Here is a 17,128-nt window from a genome sequence, read left to right on the forward strand (position 1 = left end):
CTCTGGAGTTGGTGATTCACCCCGATCAGACCTGTACTGTACCCGGCAGGAAGATCTCTGATAGTCTCGCGCTACTCAGGGATACGATCACCTACGTACGGGACAGGAGGGTGGACACCTGCCTCATCAGCCTGGACCAGGAGAAGGCTTTTGACAGGATATCGCACACCTACATGATGGACGTGCTTTCCAAAATGGGGTTTGGGGAGGGAATCTGCAATTGGATCCAACTGCTCTACACAAACATCAGTAGCGCAGTCTCAATCAAAGGGTGGGAATCTGAAAGTTTCCCGATCAAATCTGGAGTCAGACAGGGCTGTCGTCTGTCCGGGGTCTTGTTTGTTTGCTGTATTGAACCCTTTGCTGAGTCTATTAGGAAGGATGCGAGCATAAGAGGGGTGACAATCACAGGCAGCGGAGGCACTCAGGTCAAAACCTCCCTGTACATGGATGACGTCGCCGTTTTCTGCTCGGATCCGCTGTCCGTGCGCAGACTGATGAGCATCTGCGACCAGTTCGAACTGGCCTCGGGAGCCAAAGTTAACCACGGCAAGAGCGAGGCCACGTTCTTTGGGAACTGGGCTGACCGATCCTTTGTCCCCTTCACCGTCAGGTCAGACTACCTGAAGGTGCTGGGGGTATGGTTCGGAAGGGCCGGGGCGTGCACCAAAACATGGGAGGAGCGAGTAGCCAAGGTACGACAAAAGTTGGGCATGTGGGGGCAGCGATCTCTCTCCATTGTGGGTAAGAACCTGGTCATCAGGTGCGAGGCGCTCACGTTGTTGCTCTACGTGGCGCAGGTCTGGCCCAAACCCCACTCCTGCACTGTGGCAGTCACCCGAGCCATTTTCCGCTTCGTCTGGGGATGTAAAATGAACCGGGTCCGGAGGGACACGATGTTCAAATCTCTGGACAAGGGCGGGAAAAATGTACCCAACGCGGCCCTCATCCTGATGACCACCTTCGTGTGCGGCTGCATCAAGCTGTGTGTAGATCCCCAATACGCAAACTCCAAGTGTCACTACGTGCTGAGGTTCTATCTGTCCCCGGTGTTGCGAAGGATGGGCCTGGTCACATTGCCGCGGAACGCTCCGTGCAGTTGGGCGGTGCCGTACCACCTATCCTTCGTGGAGCAGTTTCAGCGGGAAAACACCTTTGACCACCAGTCCATCAGGCAGTGGTCTGCACGGAATGTCCTCAAGGCCCTACGGGAAAAGGAAACGGTGGATCCTGTCGGATGGTTCCCCGAGCAGACCGTCAAAGTCATTTGGCGGAATGCCTCATCACCAGAACTTTCAAACAAGCACCAAGACGTAGCTTGGCTGGTGGTGAGAAGGGCCCCCCCCCGTCCGATCCTTCATGCACACCCGAAGTCTCGCCCCCTCCGCACAGTGCCCCCGCGTTGGCTGTGGTGGGGAAGAGACGGTCGCCCACCTCCTCCTGGAATGTGCCTTTGCAAAGCAGGTGTGGAAAGAGATGCAGTGGTTTTTGTCAAGGTTCATCCCAAGCAGCTCTGTAACACAGGAGTCTGTGCTCTACGGGCTGTTCCCAGGGACGCACACCGAGACAAACATCAACTGCTGCTGGAGGGCTATCAATTCGGTGAAAGACGCCCTTTGGTCTGCCCGAAACTTGCTGGTCTTCCAGCGCAAAGAGTTGTCCACCGCCGAATGTTGCAGACTGGCACATTCCAGGGTCCAGGACTACGTGCTGAGGGACGCACTAAGGCTTGGGGCAGCCGCAGCAAAGGCTCAATGGGGAAAGACCACAGTGTAAGGTTCCCCCACCAAGCTGGACTGAGGGGCTGGATCCATGGGAAACCCCTCGAACTGTATCGTTAATATTCTCAATTGCTGTAAATGTAAAACTGTAATTGACATGACAATTGTGAAACAGAAGGGTTGGGAAGAAACTCATGACAGTATTGAAAGAAACTGATCTCTTTTGCAATGTTTGTATTTTTTGGTGTGGTTTGGAAACTGTTTGGCAATGTAATTTTTACAGATTTTTATGAATAAAGTATATTTTCGAAATAAAAAATAAAAAAACTGCTCAGCACCTCACCAATCAATACTGGTTAAAACTCTGCTGCTGAATCTGGGGATGCTAGAGGGATGTATGAAGGAATTCAGAAAGCAATGGGCCCAGTAGTAACTAAATCAGCACCTTTTGAAGACAAAGACAGGGACGATCATCACTGAACCTAACAAGCAGATGCAAAGGTGAGTGGAGCATTACCTTGAACTCAGCATAACGGAGAACATTGTCATTGAAGTAGCTCTCAGTGCCATTCCAGACTTCCCTGTCATGGAGGAACTGGACAGTGAGCCCTCCATAGTCGAGCTCAACAAGGGCTCAAAACATGCGTGAAGCAAACATTGTCACCTTGTGCAAAATTAAGGGGGATCGCAGTGACTGCAGCAATTATCGGAGCCAGATACTCAGTTCCACTCACCTGCTCGATCCCTTTCCTCCTGCAAGTTCCTTTGCTTCAAGTATCCATCCAATTTCTTTTTCAAATCATTGATTGTCTCTACTTCCACCACACTCGTGGGTCAGGACATTACCACTCACAGCATTAAAAAATTCCACCTCACCCAAGGATGGGAAATATTTACATCTTCTCTATTTAGCTTATTCTCTATCTCTACGAGAATAGAATGGCAGTCAACATGAAAGGGAACCCAAAAATCTTCGGGCAGTATATAAATAATAAGCAGGTAGTAAGCGGTGGAGTGGGCCCCATTAGGGACCAAGATGGTAATATATACTGAGAGCTGCAGGGCAATGTTAATCTAGTTAATAAGTACCTTGTATCAATGATCACTAAGGAAGTGGAATTTGACAAAATATCAGTAGAAGTGGAGAGTGTAGAGGCAACGGAGAGGGTACAAATTGAGAGAGGGAGGTACTGAAAAGGCTGGTTATGCTTCAGGAAGATAAATTACCTGGTCCGGATGGCTTTCATCCCAGATTGCAAAAGGAAATGTGGATGCAGATAACAGAAGGGCTTGCTATAATCTTCCAATCTTCCCTGGATACGGGGGAGGTGTCAGAGGATTAAACAGTGGCAAATGTGACACCCTTATTCAAGAAAGGGTGTAAGGACAGTCCGGTTCACTGCAGGCCAGTTAGATTAACAGCAGTGGTGGGTAAGGTTTTAGAAAGAACAATCAGGGAAAAAAATCAACAGTCACTTGTAGAGGTTTGAGTTAATTAAGGAGAGTGAGCATGGATTTATACATGGGAGTTCATGCTTGACTAATCTAACTGCATGTTTTGATGAACTAACAGAGAAGGTTTATGAAGGGCATGCAGTGGATGTTGTTTATGTGGATTTTAAGAAACGACACATAAAAGGGTGATTAACAACATTGAGGTTCATGGAATAGGAGGGTCAGTGTCCAATTGGATAGAAAATTGGCTTAAGGACAGAAAACAGCAAGTCGTAATAAATGGTTCATTCTCAGACTGGAAGGTTGTCGACAGTGCTGCTCCCCAAGGGTCACTGCTGGAACCACTGCTTTTTATTTGCTACAGATAAATGACTTGGATCTTGGAATATAGAGTAGAATCTCAAAATATGCCGATAACACCAAACGTGGAGAAGTGGCAAACAGTGAGGATGAAATGAACCACCTGCAGATAGGCTAGCAGAATGGGCAGACAGGTGCAGATGGATTTTAATAGTGACGAGTGTGAGGTGATGCATTTTAGCAGAAGGAATAGGGAGAGGCAATATATACTTAATGGCACAGTTCTAAAGAGTGTACAGAAATAGAGGGACCTGTTCACTGTCACGTGAACAGTTACTTCTTCTTGTGTGCTCTCAGATTTGCAACCTTCACTCTACTGGAGTGAGGTGACATCTGCTGGCAGGAAGCAAGAACTGCAATCAAGCAGCAGAAACTCCATGATCTGTCAGGGTGAAAGAAACATTGCAATGTGAGGAAATTTTGAATGGGTTTGATTGGGTTGATGGAGACATGATTCCACTTGTGGTGGAGTCCAAAGCAAAGGCCAGAAATATAAAATTGTCATTAATAAAAGAAATGAGGAATTCATGAAAAATGTAGAAACGTAGTGAATGGTTGGAATGTGGATAGAATAGAAAGTGAGATTGGATGGACGAAGCAGTCTGAAAGGATGGCTGAAACAAAAGGTGAGTGCCGTGAAACGTTAACTGTGTTTCTCTCTCCACAGATGCTGCCAGAGCTTCTGAACATTTCCAACACTTTCTGTTTTTATTTCAGAATTTGCAGGATGTTGCTTTGCTCTGAAAAAAAAATGGATGGTCGGCTTTGGCTGCCAGTGAAATTCCACAGGAGCTAAAAGGAAGTTCTGATATCAGTGGCATGTTGATCTAGGGGTATGATTCTTGCTTAGGGTGAGTGATTAATTAATGTGTGAGAGATCCTGGGTTCAAATCCTGGACAAGCCCTTCTTCTTTGGCATTTTTAGTTTAAGGTCATTGGTTGGTTTCAGCCTTGCAGAAGGCGGAATTGATTTCCATATGGAGCCTGCTTGAGGACCAGAGAGCTGGATTCAAAGAGCTTGATTAACTAAATGTGCAGATAGCCAAGTGGGAATATAAAGTTGTTGCAGTAATTGTGAAATGACCCCAAAAACAACAGGACTGGGTTCTGGACTGGAATGGAATGGAATTCTTCAGTGTTTCTGTTGTTTGGCTTGCATTGACTCATCGATTTTCTTGTTTTTCACTTTGTCGATGCCTTTGAATAATTGTGGATCCTTCTTCAGAGTGTCTTCTTTCACCAGGTAGTTCTGACCTCTGATGATGATGATCGTAATGAGCTTCAACTCACTGATAATTTTGGAACTGAACAGATTTCCTTTGCTTGAGTCTACAACATGGAACTCAGTCTGACATGTGGACCCATGGGAGAATTTGAATGCCACCCCTGCGTTGAAGAATACAGTTGCATCCATCCAATAAGAGAGCGAGTAGAAGTGACAGTTCAGTCAGTCAAACATTAAACTTTTAATTTCAGGGTGGTGAGTTTGAGTGCCATTTTGTTTTTCCCTTTTTTAAGGCTTCATTAGCAGAGAGTACAAGGAGTGTTTGAAATGAAATTCAGCAAAAGTATGAGAAAGTCTCACTTTGATTCGGGACTCTTATCTCTCTGCAGTGTCTCGCTGTGAAAGATTGAACTTCATCTCATTTCATTCCCAGCTCGGGGTCAGTGCGGCTCAGTGGGACTTCTGGCTGTCTCCTGCTTCACAATCCATCAGTGCTGAGAAAGCAATGGGGAATATTATTCATGGCTCTGTAACCAGAGGACACCGATTTAAGGTGAATGGCAAAAGAACCAAAGGCAACATGAGGAAAAACTTCTTTTGCACAGCGAGTGGTTGAGATCTGATGTGCACTGCTTGAGAGTGTGATGGAGGCTGATTCAACCATGGCTTTCAAAATGGTATAAGATAATTATCTGAAGTGGAAAAAATTGCATGTTTTCATGGAAGACATGAGTCTGTGGCATGAGCTGAGTTGCTCGTGCAGAGAAGCAGCACAAGCACAATGAGCTGAATGGCTTCCTTTTGTTCTGTAACTATTCTATGATCTATGATTCTTTTCAGAGTGAAATCAACACTCACATACAAGAAACTGACAGGGACAATGTAAACCCCACACTAACATACCAGCGAATGCTAGGGACAGAGTAAAACCAACTCAGTCCCAGACTAGAAACTGACAGGTACACTGTAAACTTCGCATTACCAGACAAGAAATTGACAGATACAGTGTGAAACCCACAGTCACGTAGCAGCAGCTGGCAGGTAACGTGTAAAAATCTTTCTTTCATATCCCAACTGCATGGTACAAAGGAAATTAGGTACAAACCCAGGCTCACACTTCAAAGACTGAGAGATACAAAGCAAAACACATATTCACCTACAAGTACAGAGACGAAGACACACTCAGAGGAGGTGCAGATTAAAGACACATGCATGTAACAGAAACTGATAGGGATAAAATCAAACCCTTTCTCACTTCTCAGAAACTGATAGATATCGACAAAAGCTGATGCTCACATACAAGTTGTTGAAAGATATATGGTGAAACTCACAGAGCAATAGCAGAAACAAACAGGTACTGAATAATACCCACAGTCACAGACCAAAAACTGAAATATACTGAGTTAAACACCACTTTCTCACACCAGAAGCTCATGGCTACAAAGTGAAGCTGACTCTATCCTCCCAGGCATTGACAGGTGCAAAAGAAAACACTCACGACGATACCAGGTCATGAAATGCACGCAATAAAACCTATCAGCTGAAAGAATAGAATTAATGACAGGTGTGGTACCCAGAATGCTCAGCGGCCTAGAATCCGCCCTATCTGTGACAGGAGTGGGGCGCGCAGGCGCAGTAGAGACAGCTCGGTCAGCAGCTGAAGCTGCGGGTTCGGAGTTGGAGCGGGATATTCACAAAGTGCGAGAAGACTTTGCGGGCTCACACAGCTGGAGCAGGGCCTCAGGCCACAATAACATGGAACACTCCCATCTGTATCACTGCGGATGGCGGTGGTGAAGCTTTTCCCGGTGAGGCTTCCCGAAACCGCGTCCATAAATGGATAAGAATTGGGGACTGGGCAGGGAGCGTCTCTAAATGAATAAAATTTGGGTACTGGTCAGGGAGCGTCTGTAAATGGATAAGAACTGGGGACTGGGCAGGGGGTGTCTATAATTGAATACGAGTTGGAGACTGGGCAGGGAGCGTTTCTAAATGAATAAGATTTGGGGACTGGGCAGGGAGCGTCTATAAATGCTTAAGAATTGGGGATTGGTAAGGGAGCGTTTTTTTATTCGTTCGTGGGATGTGGGCGTCGCTGGCTCGATCTCAGCTCGAGTAATGTGTCCAGTTCTGGGCACCAGGCTTCAGAAAGGACATCAAAGCTTCTGAGACAGTTCAGAGGAGATTTACTAGAATGATACCAGAGATGCGGGGTGTCAGTTCTCTGGACAGGCTGGTGAAGCTGGGATTGTTCTCCTCAGAGTAGAGAATGTTCAGGGAAGATTTAATAGAGGTGTTCAGTATCATGAAGGATTTTCATAGGGTAGAGAGGGAGAAACTGTTTCCACTGTCCTGGGGGTCAGTAACCAGAGGACACAGGTTTAAAATAATTGGCCAAAAATGTCAAGGGGAGGTGAGGAGAGATCTTTTTACCCAGTAACTGATTCGGATTTGGAATGAATTGTCTGACAGGGTGGTGGAAACAGATTCAATTATAACTTTCATAAAGGAATTGGACAAATATTTCAAAGTGAAATTCTCCAGGATTATGGGGAAATAGGCAGGGGGTTGGACTAATTGCATATTTTTGTCAGAGAGTCAGCAGATGCACAATGGGGCTGAATGGCCTCCTTCTGTGCTGCATGATTCTATGAACATAAGAACGAGGAGCCGGAGTCGGCAAGTCAGCCACTCGAGCCTGCTCTGCCATTCAATACAATCATGGCTGATCTCATCACGGCAGTACTTGTTTCTTGCCAGTAGATGTCACCTCACTCCAATACAGTGAAGTTTACAAATCGGAGAGAGACACAACAGGAAATAATTGTTCACATTATATTGAATGTGTGGGATTTAGAAATACTAGGAATGGAGACGAGTTATGACTTGTCTGCTCGATCTCCATAGCCCTGTAAAATTATTTCCTTCAAGTGCCCATTCAAATTCCTTTTGTAATCCTCAATTGTCTCCATTTCCACCGCCCTCGTGGGCAGCGAGTTACAGATCATCACCAATCAGTGTAAAAAAGTTCTTGCGCACATTCCCCCTGTACCTCCTGTCCAAAACCTTCAATCTGTGTCCCCTAGTCCTTGTGCCAATAGTTAACGGGAACAATGTTTCCTTGCCAACTTATTTTAAACTGTCATCGCCTAAAACACATCTATCAATTCTCCCCTCACTCTCCTTTGACACAGGCAGAACAACCCTAGCTTTTCCAACCTAACCTTGTAACTAAAATCCTCCATCCCTGGATCCATTCTGGTGAATTTCCTCTGCATCCTCTCAAGGACCCTCACATGCTTTCTTAGGTGTGGCAAGCAAAACTGGAAGCAACACGCCAACTGGGGCCTAACCAGAGCTTTATAATGGTTCAGCATAACTTCCCTGCTTTGTACTCAATGCCTCTATTTATAAAGCCCAAGATCCCATATGCTTTGCTAACCACTCTCGCAATATGTCTTGCCACCTTCAAAGATTGATGCACATGAACCCCAAGTCCCTCTATTCCAGCACACTCTTTAGAACTGTGCCATTAAGTATATATTGCCTCTCCCTATTCCTTATGCCAAAATACATCACCTCACACTTGTCACTATTAAATTCCATCTGCCACCTGTCTGCCCATTCTGCTAGCCTATCATTGTCCTGTTGCAGGCAGTTCATATCATCCTCACTGTTTGCCACTCCTCCAAGTCTGGTGTCATCGGCATATTTTGAGATTCTACTCTGTATTGCAAGATCCAAGTCACTTACCTTTAGCAAAAAAAGCAGTGGTTCTAGCACTGACCCTTGGGGAACACCACTGTCGACTATCCTCCAGTCTGACCAAGAACCATTTAATAAGACTCGCTGTTTTCTCTCCTTAAACCAATTTTCTATCCAATTGGACACTGACCCTCCTATACCACGAACCTCAATTTTGTTAACCGCCCTTTTATGTGGTACCTTGTCAAACGCTTCCGTAAAATCCATATAAACAACATCCATTGCATTCCCTTCATCAAGCTGCTCTGTTAGTTCATCAAAAAATGCAGTTAGATTTGTCAAGCATGAACTCCCATTTATAAATCCATGCTCACTCTCCTTAATTAACTCGAACCTCTCCAAGTGACTGTTGATTTTTTTTACCCTGATGATTCTTTCTAAAACCTTACCCACCGCTGCTGTTAATCTAACTGGCCTGTAGTTACCCAAACTGTCCTTACACCCTTTCTTGAATAAGGGCGTCGCATTTGCCACTGTTTACTCCTGGCACCTCCCCCGTATCCAGGGAAGATTGTAAGATTATGGCAAACTCTTCCATTATCTGCATCCGCATTTCCTTTCGCAACCTGGGATGTGAGCCATCCAGACCAGGTGATTTATCTACCCTAAGCACAGCCAGCCTTTTTAGTACCTCCCTCTCTCAATTTGTACCCTCTCCATTGCCTCTACTCTCTTCACTTCGACTGATATTTTGTCAAATTCCACTTCCTTAGTGATCACTGATACAAAGTACTCATTAAGTAGATTAACATTGCCCTGCACCTCTAAGCATACATTATCCTCTTTGTTCCTAATCGGCCCGACTCAACCTCTTACTACCCACTTATCATTTACATGATGCTCGAAGATTTTTGGGTTTCCTTTCATATTGTCTGCCAGTCTATTCTCATAGAAATAGAGAATAAGCTAAATATAGAAGGTGTAAGTATTTCCCATCCTTGATGAGGTGGAATTTTTTATGCTGTGGGTAGTAATGTCTTGGCCCACGAGTGTGGTGGAAGCAGAGACAATCAATGATTTGAAAAGGAAATTGGATGGATACCTGAAGGAAAGAAACTTGCAGGAGGAAAGGGATCGAGCTGGTGAGTGGAACTGACTAGATTGCTCCGGGGAGAGCCAGCATGGACATGATAGGCCAAACGACCACCTTCTGTGCTGGAAATGACTCTGTGTTGTTTCTCAAATTCAATCCACTGGTGCTTGGTAAATAATTTCAAAGTAAATTATGCAGCCGGAAAATCAGAACCAAGGCAAGGGACGCATGAGGAAGCAAAATTGCTGAAACCTGGGATTGAACCAGGGACCTTTAGATCTTCAGTCTAACGCTCTCCCAACTGAGCTATTTCAGCCCTACATTAACAGTGGCTTGGTGTCCTTGTTTTGGAAGAAAATACATACATTCAAGTTTTCCAAAAAATTAAAGAACACAACATGTGAGTAATATTCCCCATTGCTTTCTCAGTACTGATGGATTGTGAAGCGGGAGACAGCCAGAAGTGTCACTGAGCCGCACAGACCCCGAGCTGAGAATGAAATGAGATCAAATTCAATCTTTCATCGTGAGATGCTGCTGAGAGGTAAGAGTCCTGAATCAAAGCGAGACTTGCTCATTTCAAACACTCCCTGTACTCTCTGCTCATGAAGCCTTAAAAAAGGGAAAAACAGAATGGCACTCAAACTCACAACCCTGCCATTAAAAGTCTCATATTCGACTGACAGAACTGTCACTTCTACTCGGTGTCATATTGGATGGATGCAACTCCAACGCAGGGGTGGCATTCAAATCCTCCCATGGGTCCACATGTCAGACTGAGTTCCATGTTGTAGACTCAAGCAAATGAAATCTGCTCACTTCCAAAACTATCAGCGAATTGAAGCTGATTTCAATCAACATCATCAGAGGTCAGAACTACCTGGTGAAAGAAGACACTCTGAAGAAGGATCCACAATTATTCAAAGGCATCGACAAAGTGAAAAACAAGAAAATCGATGAGTCAATGCAAGCCAAACAACAGAAACACTGAAGAATTCCATTCCATTCCAGTCCAGAACCCAGTCCTGTTGTTTTTGGACTCAGGTCTCAATTACTGCAACAACTTTATATTCCCACTTGGCTATCTGTACATTTAGTTAATTACAATTTTGTCGACAAGCTCTTTGAATCCAGTTGTCTGGTCCTCAAGCCAGCTCCGTATGGAAGTCAATTCCACCTTCTGCAAGGCTGAAACCAATAGATAACCTTAATCTAAAAATGCCAGCAGACCAGGGCTCGTCCGGGACTTAAACCCCGATCCCTCGCATGTTAATTAACCATACTTCTTAAGCAAGAATCATACCCCTAGACCAACGAGCCACTGACAGGCCAAGTTTTATTCGCTGCTGTGGAATTTCACTGGAACCCCCCAGCCAATCATCCATTTTTTTTCAGATCAAAGCAACATCCTGCAAATGCTGAAATAAAAACAGAGAGTGCTGGAAATGTTCAGCAGCTCTGGCAGCATCTGTGCTGAGAAAAACACGGTTAACGTTTCAGGGCACTCACCTTTTGTTTCAGCCATCCTTTCAGACTGCTTCTGTCCATCCAATCTCACTTTCTATTCTATCCACATTCTAACCATTCACTACGTTACTACATTTTTCATGAATTCCTCATTTCTTTTATTAATGACAATTTTGTATTTCTGGCCTTTGCTTCAGACACCACCACAAGTGGAATCATGTCTCCATCTACCCAATCAAACCACTTCGCTATTTCCTCACATTGCAATCTTTCTTTCACCCTGACAGACAGTGGAGTTTCTGCTGCTAGGTTGCAGTTCTTGCTTCCCGCCAGTAGATGTCACCTCACTCCAATAGAGTGAAGTTTACAAATCTGAGAGAGACACAACAGGAAATAATTGTTCACATTCTAGTGAATGTGTGGGATTTAGAAATACTCGGAGTGGAGACGAGTTATTATTGCACTCTGCTATTACATCTTTTATAATGGACTCCAGCATTTTCCCCACGACTGATGTCAGGCTAACCGGTATATAATTCGCTGTTTTCTTTCTGCCTCTTTTTTTAAATAATGGAGTTGCATTAACTACCGTCCACTCCATTGGAACTGTTCCAGAGTCGATAGAATTTTGAAAAAAGACCAGAAATGCATCTGCTATTTCAAGGGCCACTTCCTTAAGTACTCTGGGATGTAGATTATCAGGCCCTGGGGATTTATCGGCCTTCAATCCCATCAATTTCCCAAACATTCCCCACTAATACTGATTTCATACAGTTCCTCCTTCTCACTAGACCCTATGTTCCCCAACATTTCTGGGAGGTAATTTGTATCCTCCTTTGTGAAGACAGATCCAAAGTATGTATTTAATTGGTCTGCCTTCTTTGTTCCCCATTATAAATTCCCCCGTTTCTGACTGTAAGGGACCCACATTTGTCTTCACTACTCTTTTTCTCTACACATATCTAAAGAAGCTTTTACAGTCAGTTTTTATGTTCTCTGCTAGCTTACTCTCATACTCTATTTCCCCCTTCTTAATCAATCCTTTTGTCCTCCTCTGCTAAATTCCAAACTGCTCACAATCGTCAGGTTTGCTGCTTGTTCTGACCATTTTATATTTCTCCTCCTTGGATCTAATACTTTCCTTAATTTCTTTTGTAAGCCACAGTTGAGCCACCCTTCCTGTTTTACTTTTGCACAGACAGGAATGAACAATTGTTGTAATTCATCCATGCGCTCTTTAAATGCTAGCCATTGCCGATATACTGTCAACCCTTTAAGTAACGTTCCCCAATCTATCATAGCCAACTCCCGCCTCATACCTTCATAGTTTCCTTTGTTTAGATTCAGGACCCGAGTCTCGGAATCAACTCTCTCACTCTCCATCTTCATGAAGAATTTTATCATATTATGGGCGCACTTCCCCAAGGGACCCCACACATCAAGATTGTTAACTAATCCTTTCTCATTACACAATACCCAGTCCAGGATGGCCTGTTCTCTGAAGGTGCTATACACCTCTATCAATTCTCCACTCAATCTCCTTTGAGATAGGCAGAATAATCCTAGCTTTTCCAACCTAACCTTGTAACTAAAATCCCCCAGCCCTTGATCCATTCTGGTAAATCGCCTCTGCGTCCTCGCAAGGACCCTCACATTCTTTCTAAAGTCTGCTGAGCAGAACTGGAAGCAACACTCCAATTGGGGCTTAACCAGAGTTTCATAATGGTTCAGCATAACTTCCCTGCTTTTGTACTCAATGCCTCTATTTATCAAGCCCAAGATCCCATATGCTTTGCGAACCACTCTCGCAATATGTCTTGCCACCTTCAAAGATTGATGCACATGAACCCCAAGTCCCTCTATTCCAGCACACGCTTTAGAACTGTGCCATTAAGTATATATTGCCTCTCCCTATTCCTTATGCCAAAATACATCACCTCACACTTGTCACTATTAAATTCCATCTGCCACCTGTCTGCCCATTCTGCTAGCCTATCACTGTCCTGTTGCAGGCAGTTCATATCATCCTCACTGTTTGCCGCTCCTCCAAGTTTGGTGATGGGATTTCTGTACAGTCAGAGCAGGGAACAGCAGTGAGACCAGTGTTAATGTGCAGCTATGGGAGGGGATTTTTGTACAGTCAGTGCAGGGAACAGCAGTGAGACCTGTGTTAATGTGCAGCTATGAGAGGGGATTTCTGTACAGTCAGGGAATGGAACAGCAGTGAGACAGTGTTAATGTGCAGCTTTGAGAGGGGATTTCTGTACAGTCAGGGAATGAAACAGCAGTGAGACCAGTGTTAATGTGCAGCTATGAGAGGGGACTTTTGTACAGTCAGGGCAGGGAACAGCAGTGAGACCAGTGTTAATGTGCAGCTATGGGAGGGGATTTTTGTACAGTCAGGGCAGGGAACAGCAGTGAGACCAGTGTTAATGTGCAGTTATGAGATTGGATTTCTGTACAGTCAGGGAATGGAACAGCAGTGAGACCAGTGTTAATGTGTAGCTATGAGAGGGGATTTCTGTCCAGTCAGGGAATGAAACAGCAGTGAGACCAGTGTTAATGTGCAGCTATGAGAGGGGATTTCTGTACAGTCAGGGCAGGGAACAGCAGTGAGACCAGTGTTAATGTGCCTCTATGAGAGGGGATTTCTGCACAGTCAGGGAATGAAACAGCAGTGAGACCAGTGTTAATGTGCAGCTATGAGAGGGGATTTATGTACAGTCAGGGCAGGGAACAGCAGTGAGACCAGTGTTAATGTGCAGCTATGAGAGGGGATTTCTGTACCGTCAGGGCAGGGAACAGCAGTGAGACCAGTGTTAATGTGCAGCTATGAGAGGGGATTTCTGTACCGTCAGGGCAGGGAACAGCAGTGAGACCAGTGTTAATGTGCAGTTATGAGAGGGGATTTATGTACCGTCAGGGCAGGGAACAGCAGTGAGACCAGTGTTAATGTGCAGCTATGGGAGGGGATTTTTGTACAGTCAGGGCAGGGAACAGCAGTGAGACCAGTGTTAATGTGTAGCTATGAGAGGGGATTTCTGTACAGTCAGGGAATGAAACAGCAGTGAGACCAGTGTTAATGTGCAGCTATGAGAGGGGATTTCTGTACAGTCAGGGCAGGGAACAGCAGTGAGACCAGTGTTAATGTGCCTCTATGAGAGGGGATTTCTGCACAGTCAGGGAATGAAACAGCAGTGCGACCAGTGTTAATGTGCAGCTATGAGAGGGGATTTCTGTACAGTCATGGAATGAAACAGCAGTGAGACCAGTGTTAAGGTGCAGCTATGAGAGGGGATTTCTGTGCAGTCAGGGAATGAAACAGCAGTGAGACCAGTGTTAATGTGCAGCTATGAGAGGGGATTTCTGCACCATCAGGGCAGGGAAAAGCAGTGAGACCAGTGTTAATGTGCAGCTTTGAGAGGGGATTTCTGTACAGTCAGGGCGGGGAACAGCAGTGAGGGAGAGAAGCTGTCGGTATCTGGGCAGGGTCTGAGTTTATCGAATAGTATCAAGAAAGAGCAATTATATTGGGACTGGGTTGTGTTCTCTCTCACACACAGTCAGTTACTCTCCCTCCCTCTGTCTTGCTCTCTCTCACAGACACATACCCATTTTTTTCTCTCTCTTGTGAACTCTGTCTCATACTCTTTCTCTCTGCCCATTTTCCAGTAGAAATAGAAAGCCTTCTACTATTTTGGAGAATCTGGAGTTGTTCTTCTTTGGGAAGAGAAGGTTGAGATGAGATTTGATAGAGGTGTTCAAAATCATGAAGGGTTTGGACAGAGTAGATAGGGAGATACTATTCTCATTGGCAGAAGTGTCAAGAACCAGAGGGCACAGATTTAAGGTGAAAGGCCAAAGAACCAGAGGCAACATGAGGAAAAACTTTTTTATGCAGCGACTGGTTAGGATCTGGATTGCACTGCCTGACAGTGTGGTGGAGGCAGATTCAATCATGACTTTTGAAAGAGAATTTAATAATTATCTGAAGAAAAGAAAATGCAGGGTTACAGGCAAAGGCGGGGGAGTGTGACTAGCTGGCTTGTTCTTGCAGAGAGCTGGCATGGACACAAAGGGCTGAATGGCCTCCTTCTGTGCTGTAACCTGTCTATGATTCTATGACTCTAAGCCTAGAGATTACCAGTGCCTGTGAGTGTCTCAAATGTCTACAGGTGGTGAACCAGCCCACAAACCAAGGAATGAAGCAGTAATTAAAGTTCAGAAATCCTAAGGTATCAGGATGTGGGAGGGACTATTGCTCTCAGTTTAAAGTACTGATTTCATTAATTGAATATCCTTAGTGTCCCAGCTGAGTGTAATCCTGAGCAATAATTGCCAGCAGGTTTTTGAAGTGACAATTAAATGAGGCCCTGTTGGTGGATGTTAAAGATTCCCCAGCGTTATTGAAAGAATCACAGGGAATTCTCGCACTGTCCTGACCAACATTCCTGACTCAGTAACATCACCTGAAACAGCTGAACACAAAGAACTAACTGAAGGGTCAAAGTTTAAGGGAGAAAAACCAAACCCGTGTCAACTTCACACAGGAACCCATCGACCATCAGAAAACACACTTCATGAGCTGCAATGTCTGATCATTGAGTCACAGGTATCTCCTCCTGCCTGGCTTCGTTCCGTGTGGGAATGGGAATTAGAATGTTTCAGCAACTCATGAAGGTATCCCCGGAGCAGTTGAAACAGCATTCCCCGTGTTTCAATAAGAAATTCTGATCTGAAATGAAGAAAAAACAGAAAATGCTGGTAATACTCAGCAGATCTTTCCATCACAGGACTGATACAAGCTCAATTCTCAATCGAAACAGTGAGAGATCCAAACACTGAGACAGAATATGAACAGAGAGAGAAAAAACAGGTTAACTGTGCTATGAGAGTAAAAGCAGGATATGCTGGAAATACTCAGCAGGTTTTGGCAGCATCTGTGTAGAGAGAGAAGTAGAGTTAACATTTCAAGTCAGTTACCCTTCATCACAGCTGACAAATATTATAAATGAAAAGGTTTTAAGCAAGTAAAGCTGGGGGTGGGGCAAGAGATAACAAAAGAGGTGTTGATTGGACAAGGTCACAGAGAATAACTGACCAGAAGGGCATGGAACAAAGGCGAACAGTGCTGAACAGTGCTCAATGGTGTGCTGAAAGACAAAGCGTTACGACAGAGAAGGTGTGAATTGACTGTAATGCACAAAGCACTCCGAGCACACACATTAAACATTTTTTTAAAACAGAAACAATGGGTAGACACAGTAGAAACAAACTAACCAAACTAAAAAAAACTGAAATAAAATAACCAAATAAAAAAGAAAAAAAACTAAACAAAAAAAAGTGTGTTTGGGGGGTGTGGGGGGTGGGGGGGGGCGTCCGTCATGCTCTGAAATGATTGAATTTAATGTTCAGTCCGGCAGGTTGTAGTGTGCCTAATCACTGACCTGAAACGTTAATTCTGTTTCTCTCTCCACAGATGCTGCCAGACCTGCTGAGTGCTTCCAGCAATTTTTGTTTTTGTTTCAGATTTCCAGCATCTGCAGTATTTTGCTTTTATGTTATGAGAGTACTTCTACTGTTTTTGTAAACATGTTTTAAATATGTAAAGTTGAATTATGGACACTGATTCATGTGGAATCTTGAGGAGATTCCTCCAGTCCTCTGGCAACATTCCCATATTCAAGGAGGATTGAAAGATTGTGGTTCGAGTCTCCGCTATTTCCAACCTTACCTCCCTCAACAACCCAGGATGCAGCCCATTCAAACTGGGTGACTTTTCTACTGTGAGAGCTGCCAACCTTATAATTGTCTCCTCTTTATCTATTTTCATTCCGTCCAATTTTCTCACTTCCTCCTCCTTTACTGTGACATTGGCAACATCCGCTCATTTTGTGATGACAGATGAAATGTACTTAATTAGTACCACAGCCACACCCTCTGCCTCCACAGGATCTCCTAATTGACCCACCCTTTCATTGACTGTCCATATGTTGGTAAAATACTTCAGTGTTCCCAGTTATGTGACCCGCTAATCTTTTCTCATACATTCTCTTGCTGATATCATTTCCTTTTTCAGCTCTCCTCTGTACTTTCTGTATT

General features: G+C 44.5%; 1 non-coding gene across 1 annotated transcript; it reads right to left on the minus strand.

Moving 5' to 3' along the window:
- Window positions 1–9,802: 9,802 nt before the first annotated feature.
- On the minus strand, window positions 9,803–9,875 carry trnaf-gaa (transfer RNA phenylalanine (anticodon GAA)). Its single transcript has one exon. It is a non-coding gene; the product is annotated as a tRNA-Phe (tRNA).
- Between the last annotated feature and the right edge of the window lie 7,253 nt (window positions 9,876–17,128).

The sequence above is a fragment of the Heterodontus francisci genome, unplaced genomic scaffold (assembly GCF_036365525.1).
Source record: "Heterodontus francisci isolate sHetFra1 unplaced genomic scaffold, sHetFra1.hap1 HAP1_SCAFFOLD_52, whole genome shotgun sequence".
In the NCBI taxonomy this organism is placed as follows: Eukaryota; Metazoa; Chordata; class Chondrichthyes; order Heterodontiformes; family Heterodontidae; genus Heterodontus; species Heterodontus francisci.